Genomic DNA, 23302 nt, shown 5'->3' with positions numbered 1-23302 from the left:
AGTGAGAGTCTCCAATGATCCCTGAAGGTATTCCCAAGCCAGTTTATCCAGACCAGACCTCATGCTCTCCAAATCACATAATCCATCATGCCTAGGTGGGTTGCGTCCTCCTCCTTCTGAGAACAGGGCACAGGTTAAGAGGTCCTGAGGAGAGAAGGATTCTACCTATAACATCCACCAACCTCACTCTACTCCCAGTGTCTTTTCAGAAATCTACTTACATTCATTATGGCAGCATTGAAAAAGCAGCATCCTTTCAGCAGTGAACACAGACAGAGTTGTCTGCCCTATATCCACCTCCTGTCATTCAGATGCTGTCAGTCACAGTCCCCTAAACAACTTCCCTAAGAGACAGCAAAGGTCCTAGACAAGGCCAATCATAATTCCCCCATGCCCCTGCAACGGTGATCCAAGGAGAGATTGTGTGACCCCAGGTGGGCTGCCCAGAGCTCTTCTCTAGCACTGATTCACAGACATTACATAAAAACAGTCTCTCTCCTGTTAGTGGGGTGGCTGAATAAGGAGGATGAGAATCTGCAGCTGTAAGCAAAGACCTGCCTACAGAGAAAAGCCAAATAAAGAAAAAAAAGATAAGAAATGAGGAGACATATATAAATCTTGTTGCCAAGGTGCTCTGAATCCTTTAGTTCTTCCTTCGATCTTGAGAACCACTCCACTCTCTGTTGGCTCTTTTGCTTAAGCTAGTTGAATTTAGGTTTTTATGGCTTCCAACAAAAAAAGTCATGATTAGTACACTCCCTGCTTTCCTTCCAACTTAGGTAGACACTTGAGGAAACAGGGCCCCCTCTGAATCATTTCAGGATGAAGGAGGAGTCAGAATAAGAGGAAGAAGAATGTAAGAAACTGTAGACTCTCACATAATGTCTCTAGAGTATGGCTGCGGCTGGCTGAGGAAAGCTGTCCTGAATGATAAAACAGATAATAACCCCAAAAACAATGATAACAGCTAATGTTTTTGAGCACCCCTGACCATGGCCACAGTCATTGCCATGGAGAAGTGACCCTATCCCCCAGGTAAAAGCTGATTGATGGAACATGGGCAAAGCTTTGACGAAACTGAGTCAAATATCAAAGAAGAAACATCAGGCAGCACTGGGTACTAGGCTGTCATTTTAGGGTGTTACAATGGACCAAATGAAAGCAGATGAGTTATCCAAGAACTGCAAGGAAAGAAGAATGAAGCAGGCACTGCCTTACAGAGAGTCAGAGGGAAGACAGGAAGGGACTCCTGACTCCCTCTCCCCAGTGTCCACTTACCACCACCCGTTTATGCCCTGCAGTTGAGGTAGATGATATTCTCCTATACCTGCTTAACAACCCGCCTGTCTGATTTGAAACACTCAATTTGTTTTCTGACCTGGTATCGCAGTATAAAGATATTACTATTTTAACAGTTGGCACCTGTGATTTTATTCTACTCTTGTATTTGCCTTTTAGAAGAAACCATCTTTATTAAAAATCATACTTTGCTAGTCTGCTTTGGGGTGGAGAAAGTGAGATCCCAAACCTGCCTTATAAGGAGAATAAGAAATAAAAAGGTAAACTTCGCTGCAAAAGAAAGAATCCAGGATATTGGAGGTAGGCCAAGAGACGAGAGAGAGAGGACCAGACATGGTAGAAAGTTGGAGCCTGCAGAGTAACACCATCAGTGAGAAGTTTCCTGTGGCGGAGTGGCCAAGGAAGTTTTAAGAGCACAGTGTCAAATCTACACTTTTAATTTTTTGCATTTAAAACGTAAACATCTCCAGGGGGCCCAGGTTCGATCTCTGATCAGGGAACTAGATCCCACATGCATGCCACAACTAAGAGTTCACATGCCACAGCTAAGAAGTCGCATGCTGCAACTAAAAAAAAAAGATCCTGGGTGCTGCAACCAAGACCCAGTGTGACCAAAATAAATAAATAAATAAATATTTTTTAAAAAAACATGTAAACATCTCTCTATCTTCAATCTTTAATAAAGTCTGACAACACATGTGGGTGGGCAAAAAAAGGAAACAGGCTGAGTACTACAGAACGGTTATGAGCAGAGAGGATGATGGCAAGAGATGAAAGGGCATGAGTTCATCAGCAACAGAAACCTAGACCAGGAAACAAGAAGATAACCACCACCCCCAACCAGCTATTCACAGAAATTTTAGAGAGAACAATGGTTTTTTCATAGGATGTGGAACAGACGTCTTCAGACAATTAATCTAAAACCCCACATTTCCAAAGCCCTGTGCCTGTGCCTCTATTCCTGACTTGAACACTAGACTGTGTGTTCACACACCTGTGGACTCAAACTTTAGCTCTTTGAGGGCAACGTCATGTCTAACTCATCCTAGTGCCTGGCACAATGCCTGCAATGCAGTTTTTAAATTGATAATAAACTTCATTTTTGGAACAGTTTTAGATTTACAGGAAAACTGCAAAGATAGTACAGAGTCTCCATAAACCTCACAGCTTCCCCTATTAACATCTTCCATTAGTATGATGCATTTATCACAAGTAATGAACCAATATTCATGCATTATTATTAACTAAAGTCCATATTTTATTCAGATTACCTTCGTTTTTACCTAATATCCTTATACTGTTCCAGGACCCCATCCAGGATACCACAGTACATTTAGTCACCATGTCTCTTTAGGCTCCTCTTGACTATGACAGTTTCTCAGAATTTCCTTGTTTTTGATGACTTCAACAGCTTTGAGGAGTGCTGCTAAGGTGTTTTGTAGAATGCCCCACATTTGCAATTCGTCTGATGTTTCTCTCATGAGTAGACAAGGAGTATGGGTTTGGGGGAGGAAGACCTCAGAGGTAAAATGACGTTGTCATCACACCATAGCAAGCACAGAACCTGAGTCATCACTGTTGATTTTGACTTTAACCATCTGACTGAGGATTTGTTTGTCAGCCTTCTCCTTGCAAAGTTACTCTCTCCACCCACCCCACCCCATCTTTTCCATACTTTACTCTTAGAAGAAGTCATAATGCAAAGCCCCACACTATGAGAATCAAGAGTTATACTTCACCGACTTGGAGGCACATTATCTACGTAAATTATTTTGATTTCTTTTGCATAGGATATTTGCGTATTCTCCCCACCACCACCATTTATTTATTTGTTCAATCATTTATTTGTATCAGTATGAACACATGGATATTAGTTTTATACCTTAGGTTGTAATCCAATACTGTTTTGCTTTGGTTTTTTGGATCAAGTGGTTCCAGCTTTGGCCATTGGAAGCTCTTTCAGCTGGCTTCTACGCTCCTTTGGCATAGCCCCATCACTGTGGGGGTTTTGTTTGTTTGTGTAGCACTTTCTTACTCTGGAGCACTACAGGATGCTCCAGGCTCATCTGGTATGTTTCCTGCCCCAGTGTTTTTTTTCTGCCCCAGTCTTAGAATCCAGGAAGAACTGGTTTCTTGTATTTGACAATGGTATTAGAAACCATGATATGGGTACCAGGTATATACTCATTATTACTGGGGTACTGTCACTGCTAGGCCCTCTCAGCTGAGCAAGCAATGAAATATATGTGTGTCTACTAACTCAGATACACACATATCTCTATAAATATATCTATATGTGACCACCCATATCTATATTAAGCTAAACATGAGTTCATACTGATATCTCCAATTCTAGTCCATCACCATATGGATCATTCTAGCCTCCTCCTCTTGTTTACCTGTAAACTTGCACTCCAATATCAAGAAACCTGGCTCCCTCTACTTGCCATCCATTTACTTAATTGCTCAATTCCAGTATAGATGTATAGCATTATCAGGATTATTAACCCATGCTCCCATGAGGTACAATTATCATTTTAAACAAATTTATGTCTAATCTATCAATCTTTTTCATGAATCAATTTTTTTCATTTTTGGTGTTGTATCTAAAAACTCATTGCCAAATCAAAGGTCACCTATCTTCTAGAAGCTTTACAGTTTTGTGGTTTACACTTAAGTCTGTGATCCATTTTTTAGTTAATTTTTGTGAATAGTACAAGGTCTGTGTCCAGTTGGCATTTTATGTGTCTTTCTTTTTTGATTTTCTTTTGCATATGTACGTCTGATAGATCCAGCACCATTTGTTGAAAGGACTAGCCTTTTCCATTAAGTTGCCTTTCCTCCTCTGTCAAAGATTAGTTAACTATATTTATGTGTGTCTATTTCCAGGCTCTCTGTTCTATTCCATTGATCTATTTGTCTATTTTTTTGCCAAACCACACTATCTTGCTTAATGTAGCTTTATAATAAGTCTTGAAGTTGGGTTGTATCAGTCCTCCAACTTTGTTCTTCCCTTTTAATATTGTGTTAGCTATTCTAGGTCTTGTGCCCCTTCATACAAACTTTAGAATCAGTTAGTTGATATCCATAAAATAACTTGCTGAGATTTCGATAGGAATTTCATTGGATCTATAGATCAAGTAGGAAAGAATTGACATCTTAACTATATTGAGTCTTTCAATCAATGAACAAGAAATATCTATCCATTCATTTAGATCTTTGATTTCTTACATCAGAGTTTTATAGTTTTCCATATACATTTTCTATGTATATTTATTAGATTTATACATAAGCGTTTCATTTGGGGGGTCTTATTGTATATGTTATTTTTTCATTGCAAATTCCAGTTGTTCATTTCCATATATAGGAAAACATTGACTTTTGTATATTACCTTGTTTGCTGTGACCTTGCTAGTTCACTTATTAGTTAAAGAGTCTTTTGTATATTTTTTGTGACTTTTCTAGATAGACAATCATGTTACCTGAAAACAGTTTTATTTTTTCCTTCCCTATCTGTATATATTTCGTTTCCTTATTGCACTACCAAGGACTTCCAATAAAATGATGAATAGGGATGGTGAATGTGATTGTTAATTTTTCGTGTGAACTTGACTGGCCATGGGGTGCCCAGATTAAACATTATTTCTGGCTGTGCTTGTGAAGGGTGTTTCCAGATGAGATTAGTATCTGAATCAGTGGACTCAGTGAAGCTGATTTCCCTCCCCAATGTGGGTGAGCATCATCTAATCTATTGAGGGCCTGAATAGAACAAAAGTCAAGGGAAGGAAGATTTCACCTTTTTCCCTGCCTTGCTGGTAAAGCTAGGACATCTCATCTCATCTTCTCTTGCCCTTAGACTGGGATTTACACCATGAGTTCCCCTAGTTCTCAGGCCTTTGGACTCAGACTAAATTACACCACCAGCTTTTCTGGGTCTCCAGCTACAGACAGCAGATTGTGGGACTTCTCAGCCTCCATAATTATATGAGCCAAATCTTCACAGTAAATCTCTTTTTAGATATATACATATCATGGTCGTTCTACTTCTCTGGGAAACCTTGACTATTAGGGCGAGAAAGGACATCCTTGCCTTATTCCCAAACTTAGGGGGAAAGCATTCATTTTCTCACTATTAAGTATCATGTAGGTTTTTGTAAATATTCTTTATCAAGTTGAGGAATTTCCCCCCTGTTCCTAGTTTGCTGAGATTTTTATCCTGCAGAGATACATTACTAGATTCCCCCTTCACGGGATGACTTGTTGCCCAGCTATCAGCTCCATCAAGTTATGCCTCAGTTGCAGACAGCCACCTTGCCCAAGGGAACATTCTTCCCAGGGGGTAGCCCACATTCAGTGACTGATAAGGGGTGTGATGAAAAGGCACAGCCATTTCAGCCCAATGAGGGTCAACTCTGATGAAAAACATATGCTCAGAACTCCCCATGGAGTCAGGGAAAGCTGTGCCTGGCCTGTATCACAGTTCAACTTCTCCCTCTGCCTAATCCTGCTTCTTCCTCCTCCCTTCTACAGATCTTAATTTCTAATAAACATCCTGCACACTAATTCTACCTTGATCCCTATGTCCAACAACTCAACCTGTGACTCTCCTTACATAGCAAAATTATTTTCCATGCTATTTCATAAAAGACAGTGAATTTTTTTTCCCTACCAGTCCATCAGCTTCACAAAAAAACAGAGTAGAGGTAGAACAATAGGAAAGAATTTCTCTCCCCATTTGGTTATCACTTGAGAGTGCTAAATTTTAAGGCTTGGCTGCAGGGTCTATAGGCATTTATCACTGTCACTCAACAGAGACTCTCCCAGAGCTCCTTGTCCACACTGCAGGATAATGCAGCCACATTAACAGAGATGCTTGGACTCTGAAAAGGCCTCGCTTCTACTCCAAGAAAAAGGAAAATCCAAGTGGGCAGATGTTACAAGCAGAAAGTCTTCTCCACTGCAGAAAACACCAGACACAAAGCCAAAGAGTTCATCAAAGGGGTTACAAAGATGAAAACTCAAGTTGGAGTCAGAGGGTTGTCACTAATGACTCTGGCTCAGGATCACATGAAACAGAGCGTTACTACTTGGAACAGCATCTGGCATATAAGAGTAGATGTTCGATAAATATTTGCTGAATGAATTAATGAACACTTATTTGGAATTAGGAGAACTGGCTCTTGGTCCCAGCTTTGGACACTCAGTACATGACTAAAGGCCAACTCTAAAATTGTGATAAGGCTATGTTTCATTTCCATGTATCCAACTTCCAAGCAACCCATATGTTAATATTTAATGATTTAACTCCGTACATAAGAGCTTTTTTGTATCTGTACATGGTTGGCTATTTCACAGTAGCACTGCTGGCCAGATGCCTCCCCATTTTTGAAGGTAAAGCAATGTTTGTGCAATTATATGAATATTTTATTGCATTTCTCCCTTATTAGGTTACAAAAATGAGCAGAGAAAGGAGAAACGAAAGTGCTGATACCTGTGATAAGAAGCAGAGGTCTCATTAACTCAATGCAATTGAGGCAAAGATAGAAATCATTAGGCCTGTGGAAAGTGATGTCATTAGCCTCAATCAGATGCTCACAGACTTCAAGTTGGTCAACTTTCTGAAGCGAAAGAACAAAGTGAAACAACATATATGAAATGTATGAATCATCAAGGACGATGCCTAAAAGGCAAAGTGTGATTAGGAATGTCAGTATGTTTTTCACCTCTCGGGTAACAGAACCCACGTGAAATCTTGTTTAAGTTTTATACATTTCACTTGCCACAAGTTTTCAAGAGAACATTGTGTGCAAAATCAGGGGAATGCCGAAATGAATGCATGGACTTTCACTCTTATAGAGTTGTTGTATATCTCACATTAGATAATAAAATCTGTGATTGCAATACCAGTCTGTAATATTTAGATATATCTTGTCATTTTTGTAAGTGCGAATATATTGGTCATTTTGTTGGCCAAATACCAACAGATACAGAAAGATAGGTCAGGTGCAGGTACAGGTATAGGTACAGGTATAGGTATGGGTGTGAGCGTGGGTGTGGGTACAGGTGTGGATATTATGGAGCCAGGCACCTTAGCATACTCCTTTTTCCAGAGTTCGGTCTATGAGAAAGGGTGTTAAAAAAAAAAAAGAGAGGAAAGTCTCAGAGGGACAACAGCATAGTGAAGAGAGAAAGGAGGAAGGCAGACTCCTAGGCCCAATTTCCAGGACTTCCCCTGATGTTAACCATCTATCTTTCTTCAGAGCTAGATTACCCCACTCACTCTGCTTCTCTTTTACCTCCAGGCCACCATCCCTTCCATTAAGACCTGAACCGAACTATGCTACGGTCATGTATTTTAATCAGGACTTTGGTTCCCAACTATCCTTCCTGGAGAGATTCAAGCCTGGAAGATGAAGGAAGCTCAGCCTTTGGCCTGGTCATCTATCAGGTGGAGCAATATCTGAGGACAATAGGTAAATGAGGACCGTAGCCTCTTATCACTTCTTAATAAAATAAAATAGTAAAAATGTAGCCATTTCAATATTTTCTTACATAAATACAGAAAAGCCTTATTGTCATTATGCTCTGATATTTCACTGATGCCATGAAAGCATTTTGAAAAATGCACAGTAGGCATTTTTCCATTTGCCGATTTAACAGTCATGGTTTTGACGATGTGAAAGAGACCCTGGAGGACTGTGACATGTAGCAATTTGTAATTTTGCTAAGGCACTAATTTGAATCATCCCCACTGTGAGCTGGTTTGTAGGGAATTAGTCATTTAGGTAGTGAGTGAGCCAGTACCTGCCTTTGATGTTAGTTGGTTGCTCACTAGTGCTTTTCATAAATCTGGCGGATCCTTGGAAGTCTCAGGACAAACACCAAGAGTCTATTGTATAGCTCAATACTATTAAGTATTAGAATCATAACATGCAAAAACGCATATTATCTCCCATAATGCAGATAAATCTCACTAGGATGATCACATCTGATTGTCAGAGCCACTTGTTGCCCAGAGTGGTCAAAATCAGGTAACCCACCTCTATTTTACATTCTGCCAGGGCATTGGGCATAGTAATTGGAATAAAAATCTAACATTAATATGTTTGCATCATATGAACATTGTTAAAAATATTTTGTCCACCAGTATTGAGTACTGGTATGCTTCTCCATCTGTGGTAGACACTGTCACTGCCTCCACCTTTTTCTTGCTAATAGCCCCTCGGTGTTTTCCATGGCAGCATTAAATCCAGTCTCCACTTCATCCACTCCTGTTATGTCTAGGGGCACCCCACAAATCCAGTTCTGGCTAAAGAGATGTAAGAGGAAGCCATCTGGAGAACTTCTGGGAAACTTTTGCTTTCTTACAAAAGGGACAGATGTGGCCAAAACCATTCTCACCCCCTCTTCCTGCCTTGAATATGGATATGAGGTCTAGAGCTGTGGCAGCCTTCTTGCAACCATGAGGAAATAAGCAACAGATAAAGGCCAGAAAAACTGCAGTGATGATGGATCCTGACATTTTTGAGCCACTGAGCCAACACTATCAGACTTCCTTGTGTAAGAAAAATAAAACCCTATTCTCTTTAAACTATTGTAAATCAGTATATCTGTTTCTAGTGGCTGAACAAATATAAATACACCACTAATAAAAGAACAGAAATTGTGAATACATGATTCCAAAGGCTCTCTAGTCCCACATTCTATGATTGTAGGAATTCGAGAGGCTCATTGAGTGGTAAGCTCAACCTCAGACCCACTTACTTTACCCTTCTAGCTGAGGCATAGAGCTTCTGTAAGACTCTTCAATTTTTGCCATGCTTTTTTCACTGGGAGTTCATACTCCAAGAGAAAGACTTTTATCTATGGTATGTCATGATATCTCCTTCTATCTGTCTCATCTTTGATGTCACATCTCCATCACCAACGAATTATTTCAGGTAAGAGATGAATCCTTAGGAAGGACTGGCAAAGGCTGTTAGTAGTTTTCTGAATCATAAGAGAATCCAGAGCAGCCTGAACCTTCAGAAAAGGGAACACAATGAGTAAGTATAAAGAAACAGGGCCCCTCTGTAGTTCCTGTGATAAGCCTGTGCATGTGCCGTGGAATACTAAGCTAAGCAAATGCTTTTCTAGGAGCTCTACCAAGTAGGAAGACATAAAGATGGTGCTTCTGCCTGAAGGGCAATAGAATTTAACTCAATTATACTAACATTTTGAAAGTACCTACTACAGGACAGATCCTATGAGAGGAACCAGGGACATAAAAAGAGATAATGCCAGGGCCATGCTCTATGATGAGACATGTACTCCTTTCATGGATAAGAATTCTACATTTTCATTTTTTATCCAGGTAAGGATATAGTAACTTCATCTTCCTTGGAGTTCCAATGTCTCTCTATTTGCATTACTAAGCCAGATGTTGTTTACTGTACCTCATGCAGGGGGGAGCTGGGAGAGGGGGAAAGGTAGGTAGGTAGGCTTGTTAACTTAGCATTCATCCTCAGCCTATGCCATTCTGCAGGCAGGATGCCCAGCCTGGATGTCAACTTTTTACAAATAGCAATTGAAACTGTCAGTTACCTTGATGAGCAGTGCTCCAGTGAAAGAACAGCATAATTGTGGGGTGAAGTGTTAGTGAGCTAATTTTTTTCACCAGCAATAAGAACAAAACATCTTTCTGGGGATAATGTATTTACTGTTATTATTTGGTATATAGCACAGAAATCCCAAATAATACAAGAATGAAAATATCAAATTCCTCAGCTTTTAGGAAAGGCACAGCATACATTCTCTCAGGTTTAAAAAAAAGTACAGAGATTAATGTATTTCTTTCTTTCTTTATGAAGTTTTCTTCTTTTTTTTTGGCCTGATTTTAAACAGAAAAACTCTGGTACTTATTTTTTGTTGGGTATTTATATGCTTAAATACAAGGCATCAGGACTATAAGAAGACCCCAGTGTTTAAGCCTCAAGGCGAAGATGATATGAATTTAAATGATCTATGACATTGTCCTCTAACACTCTGGATGGCTCATTATTCAGTGAACAAGAATGTAATTTTTCCATCCCTCCTAGTCTCTAAACCTAAGACCCCAGCAGCCTGCCCACTCCTGACCATCCTTTAGAATCCAATTCAAATACTGAAATCCTCATGGAGGCTTCCCTACCTTCGCCAGCAATGCTAATGTTTCTTTTCTCAAGTTTCATCCCTCTTCTGCCTGTCTCTCATCTGGCGCTTCTCAAACTGTCTTCTAGTTGTTGTTTACCTTCTGTCTTCCCTCTGGACAGGCACTAAGTTTGTTCACCTTTGTACCCCAGGGCCTTATACAGTTTCTAGCACATAGAATATCCTCAGTAAGTTCTTGCTGAATGGGAAAAGAACGAAGGAATGTGGGAAGAGTGGAGCCTCTTGGTGGGTGCTTAGTACTCCAAGAGAAAGGGCTCCAAGGTAGAGCCAAGTGAAGGGTTCTGGCTTCCAGGACCCAGCAGAGGCCAGCAGAGAACTAAGGAACAAAAGCTAACTCCCCAGAAGAAAGTTCTCCTGAGATTGCCAATGGGAAAGGCCACATAGCAGGGAGGGAGGACAACCCCAAAGACACCAAAAATCAGGGACATGTCATTGTCAGGTGTCATAGGATGCACATGTAGGACACTGAACCTGGCAGGAATGTATGAGGAGGTTAGGACACATAAGACACGTACAGTGGGTCCAAAATAATTTGGATGGATTGTATTTTGGGGGCAGGGCATCATCTGAAGGTCCACAGCCCTGGCTATTGGTCCCTGGGAAGAGAAGAAAAAGGGGGTGGAAAGATTAGGGATGGGAGGAAGAAGAGAGATAGGGTACAAAGAGAATGGTTGGGGACTGGATATGTGGGGCACCCTCCAAAAGCCAGGTTTGAAGAGTCTAAGAGCCCTGAGAGTCTGGGAGTTGATAGAAGCTGATGACAAAACGAGAGCCACTCTGAAACCTGCTTCTACCTATGGTCTCAGTTCAACCTGAAGATAAAGGATCATTTGGAGTATGCTTCTGGACTCTGTGCTTGATTCCCAAGTATTAACTGTTCAGTAACGGACTGGACCACCATTGCCTTCCACAGATGAGGTTATAGATCCAGTCATGATACAAGTATTTACTGAGCATCAATGTGAACTAGGTACTATGACAGGAATGTGAAGATGAATAATAATACATGGGCTTTCCTCAAGAAACACAGTCCCAGGGACTCTTTGAGGATAATGACCATAGCCATTTAAATTTTCTAATGAATATGTTATTATTCTTTCAGAAAATTTTCAATAAACATACCAAGTTTTCATCAAAAAATATCCATGGCTGCTGCGGGTCACATCATAAATTAGAAACATAAACATGAAATTTAGAGCAAAACTTTTGAAAACCATGACCTCTTTCCCTTCTGAGCACTGAATGATAAGTAATATTTACATACCATTTGTCACATACCTCATTTCTCTTATTTTGTATTCATAATAGTATGAATACCTATGAAGTATAATATCTATAAATTCATAAGTGAATTCATGAATACTTAGATTTGTCATTTATATCTATATCTACTTCGTAATATCTGTTAAGTAGATATTACTACTACACTCCCCATTTCACAGAAGAAACTGAAGATCAGAAAATTTAATAAACTTAAACTCACTTTTTTTTTTTCTTTCTCCTGGACAACCAACACAACCCACTAGGGCACCATCCTTTCTGGAGAGAGTAGCAGCAAACACTAAGACACAATGAAATCTTTGTTTTGATAAGTTTGGACATTCTTATGACGTTCTGGTTTGGCATCCGCTTATTAAATCTTAGGCAATAGGCCATTCTAGTTGTCAATTCAAATCTGTGCACACCAAATACTTTTTATTATTTTAAACCAGCAACAAAAATCACAAATAGGAGACGGGAATAAAGACACAGACCTACTAGAGAATGGACTTGAGGATATGGGGAGGGGGAAGGGTAAGCTGTGACAAAGCGAGAGAGCGGCATGGACATATATACACTACCAAACGTAAAATACATAGCTAGTGGGAAGCAGCCGCATAGCACAGGGAGATCAGCTCGCTCGGTGCTCTGTGACCACCTGGATGGGTGGGATAGGGAGGGTGGGAGGGAGGGAGACGCAAGAGGGAGGAGATATGGGAACATATGTATATGTATAACTGATTCACTTTGTTATAAAGCAGAAACTAACACACCATTGTAAAGCAATTATACTCCAATAAAGATGTAAAAAAAATCACAAATAGGCACTAATAATACACAAGCAAACTTTGAGAATTTAATGTCACAACTGAATTCAGGTACTTCTTGAGGAAAAAGGTGAACTGAAAACAGGGAATATGAGACTTTATTGAACCTACACTTTCTTATAATGTTTTGATTTCTTTGTATTCAAGTAAATGAAGATAATTCCAATAAAAACATGATTTTTTGGAATTAGAAGTATTTTTTCTTTTTTAAAAAAGCTATTTGTTTTTATTCTTCACAATGATTACTATTAATATAACTTATTAATTGTTCAATAATGTTCCCTATCAAAGCTACTTGGGATATATTCCTGGAACAACTATGATTTGAAGCACTGTACTACTTCATATGAGTTTGTCCTCTGCTAAAGATGCTTTCTAAAAGCATAATGAAACACTTTAAAAGTCCCATAGCTGTGTACACAAAAGAGATGGGAGAGGGAAAACAAGAACAGCGGATATGAAAAGGGAAGACAGAATAAAAGGGGGAAGGGGGAGAGAAGGTAGGAGTAGTCAGGAGAAGAGAGAAAAGGAAGAAAGCGGGAAAGGAGAAAAAAAAAAGGGAAGGAGAGAAGGGGTTAAAAAAAAGCTCTCACTTTGGCTCTTGGTCTAATCCTGGCCTTTCCTATCCTCACCCCACACACCCACCACTCACACACACACACAACCACACACATACACTACTTCTTTGACACTTGCCTCAGCCCCACACATCTTGCACAGGATGTAGAAACTGGCAACATCTTGATCATCCAAGCTATTCCTTTCAAGAACACAAAATTATGGCCATAAATACATCAGTTGTTTAAAAATTGTTTTTAAATTAAAATTTAAAAGATTCTCAGAATGGAACCATTTTCAAAAATAGTTCCATGAAAGATTAATACTTATGTTGCTTTCTACATTCAGAAATCTACAGTACTTTTTCCTGGCTTTTTTTTTTAACAAATAAAATATATTTGTTGAGTGGATGGATGGATGATACACAGTTAGAATTGATATCCTAAATCATTAAACAGCATAGCCTCACCAGAATTTGCCCTCCATGCTATCTCCTACACACCTACCCACTCTGTCTCCCAACCCCTTGGGAATGTGAATTCAACATCAAAATTTTATCTTTGGGAAATATTTAAATGGTTGCCAAGGAAAACAACATAAAATATTTTAGACTGGGGCTGTTACATACACACTCACACATGCATGTACCCATGTGAATGTGTGCATGCACACAGGTGCACACATGCACACACACACACACATACATACACCAATCCCAAGTATATGAAAGCTATACATATAGCACTCTCATTCACAGATGTATGAAGGGAAATTTTGAGATTTGGACTGCAGCTTTTGCCTCCTCAATGGAACCATATTATATTCCTGGATGAGCTGTCAAACATCCTGATAACACTGTTTAAAATTCACAATCGGGCATATGTTTCAATTTAATCTGAGAAATAGGAAGGCCCATTCTGGCCAGTGATATGCTCCTTATCTGTCACTTCCTCTGTTGTCAGTGTTTCTTTTGTTGTTGTTGTTGTTGTTGTTTTAACATCTTTATTGGAGTATAATTGCTTCACAATGGTGTGTTAGTTTCTGCTTTACAACAAAATGAATCAGTTATATATATACATATGTTCCCATATCTCTTCCTTCTTGCGTCTCCCTCCCTCCCACCCTCCCTATCCCACCCCTCCAGGCGGTCACAAAGCACTGAGCTGATCTCCCTGTGCTATGCGGCTACTTCACACTAGCTATCTACCTTACGTTTGGTAGTGTATATATGAAATGCTACAGGCAAAGCACTCTACAGTGCTACAGGCAAAGCACTCTGATTAGGACGTCAGCCTGCCTTTGAGCAAATACTGCCAACTGCCAGCCTGTGCCTGGAAACTGAAGGCCCCTTAGCTCTAGACCAGGGTTGGGGAGCCAGTTAGGAAGTCCATGACAGATACAAGAAACTGATATGGAGAGCTGTGCTCCCAAAAGGTAGCCTGACCTATTTAGAAATGTGAGCCAGTATTAAGAGACGCTTTTTGTGGAGGGACATATTCAGGCCTGTGCAGGTTTCTGTGTCGACTTAAGTTTTCAACTCCTTGGGTAAATACCAAGGAACTCAGTTGCTGGATTGTATGGTAAGGGTATGTTTAGTCTTGTAAGAAACCAAGGAACTGTCTTCCAAAACACAACACCATTTTGCATTCCCACCAGTAATGTATGAGAATTCCTACTGCTCCACATCCTCACCAGCATTTGGTGTCTCAATGTTCTGGATTGTGGCCATTTTAAGAGGTGTATAATGGTATCTCACTATTGTTTTAATTTGCATTTCCCTGATGGCATATGATATGGATCATCTATTCATGTGCTTATTTGCCATCTGTTTATCTTCTTTGGTGAGGTGTCTGTTAAAGTCTTTGGCCCATTTTTTAATTGGGTTGCTTGTTTTACATTATTGAATTTTAAGAGTTCTGTGTATATGTTGGATAACAGTCCATTATCAGATTTGTCTTTTGCAAATATTTTCTCCCAGTCTATGGCTTATCTTCTAGTTCTCTTGATATTTATAGTTTTTCACAGAGCAGAAGTTTTCAATTTTAATGAAGTTCAGCTTACCAATTATTTCTTTCATGGATCGTGTCTTAAGTGTTGTTTCTAAAAAGGCATCACCATACCCAAGGTCATCTGAGTTTTTGCCTGTGTTATCTGCTAGGAGTTTTATAGGTTTGCTTTTTACCTTTAGGTCTATGTTCCATTTTTAGTTCATTTTTGTGAAGGATGTAAGGTCTGTGTATAATTCTTTTTTTTTTTTGGCATATGGATATTCAGTTGTTCCAGAACCATTTGTTGAAGAGACTATCTTTACTCCATTGAATTGGCTTCACTCTTTCTTCAAAGATTGACTATATTTATGGGGATGTATTTCTTTATTCTGTTCCATTGCCTATTATTTCACCTTAACACACTGTCTTGATTACTAAAGTCTTGAAGTCAAGTTGTGTCAGTCCTTCAACTTTGTTTTTCTCCATCAATACTGTGTTTGCTATTTTGGATCTTGTGCCTCTCCATATAAATTTTGGAATCAGTTCATCAATATACACAAAATAACTTGCTGAGATTTTGATTCTGGTTGCATTGAATCTATAGATAAAGTTGCGAAGAACTGCCATATTGACAACACTGAGTCTTCCTATCCATGAACATGGACTATCTTTCCATTTATTTAGTTCTTTGATTTTGTAAGAGTTTTGTAGTTCCCTCATATAGATCTACATGTTTTGTTTGATTTATACCTAAGTATTTCACTTTGGGGGAATGCTAATAAAAATGGTATTGTTTTTAATTTCAAATTTTACTTGTTCATTGTTGGTATATAGGAAAGCAATTGACTTCTGTATATTAACCTTGTATTCTGCAACCTTGCTAAAATCACACATTAGTTCCAAGAGAGTTTTTGTTGATTCTTTCAATTCTTCAGATTTTCTATGTAGATGATCATGTCATCTTCAAACAAAAATAGTTTTTATGTCTTCCTTCTTCACTGTATACTTTTTATTTCATTCTGTTTTCTTGCATTATTGCATTAGCAAGGACTTGCAGTATCATGTTGAAAAGAAGTATTGAGAGAGGACATCTTTGCCTTGTACCTGATATTAGTGGGAAAGCTTCAAGTTTCTCACCATTTAGTATGATGTTATCTGTAGGTTTTTTGTAGATATTCCTTATCAAGTTGAGAAAGTGCCCCTCTATCCATAGTTTACTGAGAATTTTTACCATGAATGAGTGCTGGATTTTGTCAAATGCTTTTTCTGCATCTACTGACATGACCATGTCATTTTTCTTTTTTAGCCTGTTGATGTGATTGGATTATATTAATTGATTTTCAAATGTTGAACCAGCTTTGCATACCTAGGATAAATCCCACCTGGTCACAGTATATAATTTTTTATACTTTTTTGGATTCAATTTGCTAATATTTTATTGAGGTTTTTGCTTTTACATTCATGAGGGATATTGGTCTTCAGTTTTCTTTTCTTGTAATATCTTTGCATAGTTTTGGTATTTGCATAATGCTGGCTTCATAGAATAAGTTAGGAAGTATATCTTCTGCTTCTATCGCTGAAAGACTGTAGAGTTAGTACAATTTCTTCCTTAAATGTTTGGTAGAATTCACCAGTGAACCCATCTGTCCCTGGTGGTTTCTATTTTGGAAGCGTATTAATTATTGATTCAATTTTTTAAACGGATACAGGCCTATTCAGATCATCTATTTCTTCTTGTGTAAGTTTTGGCAGACTGTGTCTTTCAAGGAATTGGTCCATTTCACTAGGTAATCAAATTTGTGTCCATAGAGTTGTCCATAGTATTCTTTTTTATCCTTTTAGTTTCCACAGGATCTGTAATTATGTCCCCTCTTTCATTTCTGACACTAGAAATTTGTGTCCCCTCTTTTTTTTTCTTAGTTAGCATGGCTATTGATTTTATTGACCTTTTCAAAGAAACAGTTTTTGGTTTCATTTTCTCTATTGATTCACTGTTTTCAATTTCTTTGCTCTAATTCTTATTATCTCTTTTCTTCTGCTTACCTTGGATTTAATTTGCCCTCTTTTGCTAGTTCCCTAAGGTGGAAATACCTCATTCTTTTTCTTTTTTTTTGTGGTATGCAGGCCTCTCACTGTCGCGGCCTCTCCCATTGCGGAGCACAGGCTCCGGACGCACAGGCCCAGCCGCTCCACGGCATGTGGGATCTTCCCGGACCGGGGCACAAACCTGTGTCCCCTGCATCGCCAGGCAGACTCTCAACCACTGCACCACCAGGGAAGCCCCCTCATTCTTTTTAATGGCTGCATATTATTACATAGAAAAGGTGTATGATAATTTATTATTAACATTTATGTTAACATTTATATTAACATTTATGCTGTCTCCAATTTTTTGCTATTATAAGCAATACTGAAATGAGCTTTCTTATATATAGATCTTTACACATGTGTTTAGGTGTTTGGGGTGAAAAGTCTTCTAGAAATGGAATACTGAGTCAAAAAGTATGTGAATTTTAAAGTTTGATTAATACAAACCAAGTGCCTTCCAAATAGACTTGAACAATTCATATTCCTACAAACAGTATATCAGAAAATGTATTTCACTGCATTGTTGGAGAAATCTGGTATTACCAACCTTTTTGATATTTTGTATTCTAAAGGATGAATATTTTTATCTTATTTTTATTTTCCCAATTACAATTTGGATGAGTTTATTTTCATAAATGTTTTGGATATTGGGTTTTTCTTCTTCTGTGAATTGCCTAATTTTTTTCTGCACACTTTTACTGAGGTGTTTGCCATTTATAGTTACTGATTTGTGAGAGCTCATGTTAGGATATTAATAAAATTCTGTTATTTATGTTGAAAATATTTTATATCAGTCTGTCCTCTCAGTACAAAATCTTAATTTCAACATAACCTTTGTTAATTTGTCTTTGATAGGCTTAGTTTTTTACTTGAGGTCATCAATTTTTGTTTTTTAGTTATGTAAGATGTTTGCATTAGGGGAATCTGGGAGAAAGATACACAAAAACTCTCTGTATTATCTTTGCACTTCTATGTAAATCTCAAATTATTTTCAAATATTTTTTTTACTTCCCAGTATGGTAGCTTTACAGCTTTGTTTGCTTGCATGGTTTGTGGTAGTGGTGGGTTTTGCATCTAATTCATTAATACACTTGGAATTTATTTTTGTGTATAATACACAAAATATGATATAATCTAGATGTCTGTCTAGATTTTTTTCTGAATGAAGAGATTATGATCCCAACATTATTTATTAAATGGTCTGTTATTTTTCTATTGATTAAATACTTCATCACAAACTGAATTCCCATATTTACCTAAGTCTGTTTCTGAATTCTGCCTCATTTTATTCTTCATTTTATCTATTTTTAAATTAATACCCACACTTTTAAAACTACTATAGCTTCACAATATGTCACATCATTTTTGGCTATTTTTTCTTGGTATACCCACTGTTCCTCTTATACGAACTTTAGTATCCCTTTGTCCAATTCAAGTAAATTGGTCTTATCCAAAATTTATTTTTTAAAAAAGGAAAATAAATTACCTTTACAAACTGTTATCCTGCCATCTTATATAATGAAACTTCCATTAAAACTTCCATCAAAGAGCTTCCCACTTGGCAACCACATAGAGGTGCTGGGAAGGTGGTATGCCCAGAGAAGTCATGGAAGCTCCAAACCCCCTTCCCTATACCTTGTCCTATGAACTTCTTTATTTGTCTCTTCATCTGTATTACTTTGTAGTCTCCTTTATAATAAACTGGTAAATGTAAGTAAATGTTTCCCAGGTACTGTGAGCTATTCTAGTAAATTATCAAGCCCAAGGAAGGGAGCATGGGGACTCCCTTACAGCCAGTTGGTCAAAAGTACAGGAGACTCAGATTTGCAGATGATGCCTGAAGTGGTGGTTGGCCTTGTGGGTCTGAGCCCTTAACCTGTGGGGTCTGTGCTAATTCTGGGTAGTTAGTATTAGACCTGAAATAAACTGTAGGACACCCAGTTGATGTCCACAGAGAATTGGAGAATAGCTTGAAATAGAAAACCCACACATTTGGTGTCAGAGGTGTTTGTGCGAATAGAGGAAAAGCTTTGCTTTAACTCTGACTCAGGTTGTATGATCTCCAGGGCTGACCCCACCTCTGCTGCAGTCCTCACCTGTGGGCATTTTGCTACATTTTCCTCCATCAATGTAAGTATATCTGCTTTATTTTTTTAGGTATCCCGGATTGCACTCATCCATGTTTTCCAGGAGGATTATAAATTTAACTTCTTTTCTCATACCATTTCTTATATTTCATGAGGTTTTGGATAGGAGGAGCAGAGGTACATATGCTCCTTTCCTACTATCTTGAACCAATCTCTTGGAATTTGTAAAACAAGACACCAGATCATTCATAATCTCTCCACCTCTTACAAAGGTGTTTTTATTTTTATCTACTCACTTCTGGTCTTTGTCCACACATATAGTTTCATATTGCTATAATCAAAATGTACTCACAATTTTGCATTCTTCTTTTCCACTTAATATGCCTTAAACATTTTTCCATGTAATCGTCATAATCACCAATTTAACAGCTGCATAACTGTACATTTAGGTGATCTAGTATCATTTGTTTAACCACCCTCTAGTTTTTCGCTATTATAGACAAGTGGAAATGAACATTTTCAAACATATACTTTCTTTTCTTCTGATGTATTACTTCCTTAGAATATATACCCAGGAATGGAATTGCAAGGTAAGACTACAGGAATAGTTTTAAGGTTTTAGTGCTGCTGTGTCATACTGTATCTCAAAAGGATTTTACCAATGTACACTTTTTACTATAATTTTATTAGCACTGGACACTATCATTTTTGCTTCAAAAATAAGTATAAGAAGTTACCTTGTTTTTTGTTTTCTGTTTTGTTTTTTGTTTTTATTTATTTTTGGCTGCATTGAGCCTTTGTTGCTGCGCGTGGGCTTTCTCTAGTTGCGGCAAGTGGGGGCTACTCTTCATTGCGGTGCGCAGGCTTCTCATTGTGGTGGCTTCTCTTGTTGCAGAGCACAGGCTCTAGTCGCGCGGGCTTCAGTAGTTGTGGCAGGTGGGCTCAGTAGTTGTGGCTTGCAGGCTCTAGAACACAGGCTCAGTAGTTGTGGCGCACAGGCCTAGCTGACCCACAGCATGTGGGATCTTCCCAGACCAGGGCTGGAACCTGTGTCCCCTGCACTGGCAGGTGGGTTCTTAACCACTGTGCCACCAAGGAAGTCGCAACAAGTTACCTTGTTTTAATGATGATTTAGTTTTCTTTTTTTAAGGAATAGACAGATTAACCATTTTCTTAGTTATTGGCTTTCTTCTACAAATTGTTAAATATCTCATTAATCAAATTAGGTATTATTTTATTTCTTATATTTGAATGGGTTTTACATAGTATAAGTATTCATTAAAACCTGTCTCATAATAAAGGCAAATATCTCCCCCAATCTGTTGGGTGCCCTTTTTCAATGATAATTTTGACTTTTTCATTATCCATTTTATAATGGTAAATCTATCAATCTTTTCCTTTGTGACTTTTTTCTCTTCAAAATTAAGTAAACCATTATTCATACAAATTCTTCTGGTAAATATTTTAACTTTTTAGATCTTATGAAGTTGATTTTGGATGGGTCTTTAGGTATGGACAGATGCCCCCACCCCACCCCAGACACTCTGGACATACATCCTCAAATACAGAATTAAACTCAAGCAGTGCCACTCTGCAAAGGAGGAAGGAAATTTTGTGGTGTCCAATACAGTAGCCACCTAGCCACATGGTTGCTGATTGCTTAAATGTGGCTAGTCCAAATTGAGATGTGCTTTAAAAAAGTAAAATACACAACAGATTTTGAAGATCAGGTATGAAAAGAAGAATGTAAGATAGCTCATTAATAATTTTATATAGATTCCATGTATTGGATTAAATATATTTTATACATTAAAATAATTTCATCAGGGACTTCCCTGGCAGTCCAGTGCTTAAGACTTCACCTTCCAATGTGGAGGGTACGGGTTCGATCCCTGGTGGGGGAGCTACGATCCCACATGCCTCACAGCCGAAAAACCAAAACAGAAGCAATGTTGTAACAAATTCAGTAAAGACTTTAAAAATGGTTCACATCAAAAAAATCTTTAAAATAATTTCATCAGCTTTATTTTACTTTTTTAATGTGGCTACTAGAAAATTTTAAGTTGTATATGTGGCTTGAATACATGGCTTGCATTATGCTTCTATTGGACAGCACTACTCTGACAAATACGTTTTCTATCATAGCTCTTGCTAAGAAGCAGAGCTAAGCCCAGAGGATGATGACGCTATTACAGGTCTTTTAAAGGAGAGAATACTTGCTTTACAATTTAATGGACTGAGAAGGGAGAAAAGTTTCATTAACCACTGCTGGCATTTTCTGTGTCAAGACTACCCTTGTGCTCATCTTTGAGCAAGATCCCCAGATTGATTCTTTGTTGAAAACTCCTTGGACGCCCAGAAGAAGGGCAAGGCTACAAGAGGACCAGCCAAACTTTTAGAACCATACATTTCCAGCTGCTATCCTTGAGTAATTTCTTGAAACACAAACCAGCCTGGAATCCACCTTTCTGCTCTCCCCTAAATTTCTCCCATTCTTCAAGGCCGTCGTATAGCTCCCTCTAATTACTCCACTTCTCACTGACTGCTCTTAGTCACCGAGTTCCTGCTCACTTGGTATCTGTAACATGATTTGGCAATTGTGCTTTGGTTATTATTTCAGGTGACACCAGAATCCACATGGGGCATTTTGATGCCTGTCATAACTCCAGGACAGGTTTTTCTGGTAATAGATATTTTCAGCATACGTGTCTAATAGTGTCCATTCCATTTGCTGGCCTAAATTATCTAAAAATTTAAATTAACATAATAATAACTCTATATTCCACTAGTATTCTCCCAAAGTATTTTCACTCTAATGATTTCACTTAAGCCCAAACAGGATTCAGATCTAACTGGCCAATTTTATGCCTCTGTTCCACAATGTATAATAATATAGGGATAAAGTGAGGGATTCCAATCACTGCTCTTCTACAATGTACATGCTGCGAGGAGTCTTGACTCAATCAAAGAACTGTCCAGAATTAGGCTCTCCCTTTACAGCATTTGCTAGACTGTCATTATACAATTGCATCTTATGCCATTACTAACTTTTCACCACTTTGCATGGCAGTATGTATTTATATGACAGTAAAAGTGATTAAATAACTAAGTGGACCTTGTAGTACATGAGTTATTTCTTTGCTACCATTATGTCTAATTCACCATACATTATTCAGTCTGAAGGCTTTTCAGCATCATAAAGTAGCCAAGATCATTTTTCATCTCATCATCCCATTATCCGTAATGAGAAAATATTTGTAAATATGAAGACTACTCTTTCCAAAGATCCCTGGTGAACACTCCTACAGACATTAGTGAAATCTACTAAACATTTTTTTCTCACAGCAGAAAGAAAGTCCTTCTAACAACTTTCAAGACTCAGATTCCGGGCTTCCCTGGTGGCGCAGTGGTTGCAAGTCTGCCTCCTGATGCAGGGGACGTGGGTTCGTGCCCTGGTCCGGGAGGATCCCACATGCCGCAGAGCGGCTGGGCCCGTGGGCCATGGCCGCTGAGCCTGCGCATCCGGAGCCTGTGCTCCGCAGCGGGAGAGGCCACAACAGTGAGAGGCCCGCGTACAGCAAAAAAAAATAAAAATAAAAATAAAGAAAGAGTCCGATTCCTTCCAGAGTATAAATGGGCCCTTCTGGATGATCCTACTGAGGTGGTGACTGACGATCTCACCACAGCTTATTGCATGAGATATTAATGGGCTTCAATTCACACCCAAGGTTTCCAGGAAGAAGGCAAGTCTAAAGTCTAGATCTATCGCTAAATTTCCTAAGGAATGTCAGTGGATCTAACCAGACTCAGTTTGATTCCTCAGCTCTAATAACTTCTCTATGCACTTTACAGTTTACAAAGGGCTTCCAAACACATTACCCCATTTAATCCACTACATCCTGAAAGGTATTATTATTCACATTTTTCAGATGGGGAAAATGAGTTTCAGTGACAATCAATGATTTATCCACAGTCACAGATGCAGTTAACAGTAGAGCCAGACCCT

The sequence above is a fragment of the Delphinus delphis genome, chromosome 20, assembly GCF_949987515.2.
Source record: "Delphinus delphis chromosome 20, mDelDel1.2, whole genome shotgun sequence".
Taxonomy (NCBI): domain Eukaryota; kingdom Metazoa; phylum Chordata; class Mammalia; order Artiodactyla; family Delphinidae; genus Delphinus; species Delphinus delphis.
The sequence above is the reverse complement of the archived record's forward strand: the minus strand, read 5'-3'. Positions refer to the sequence as shown.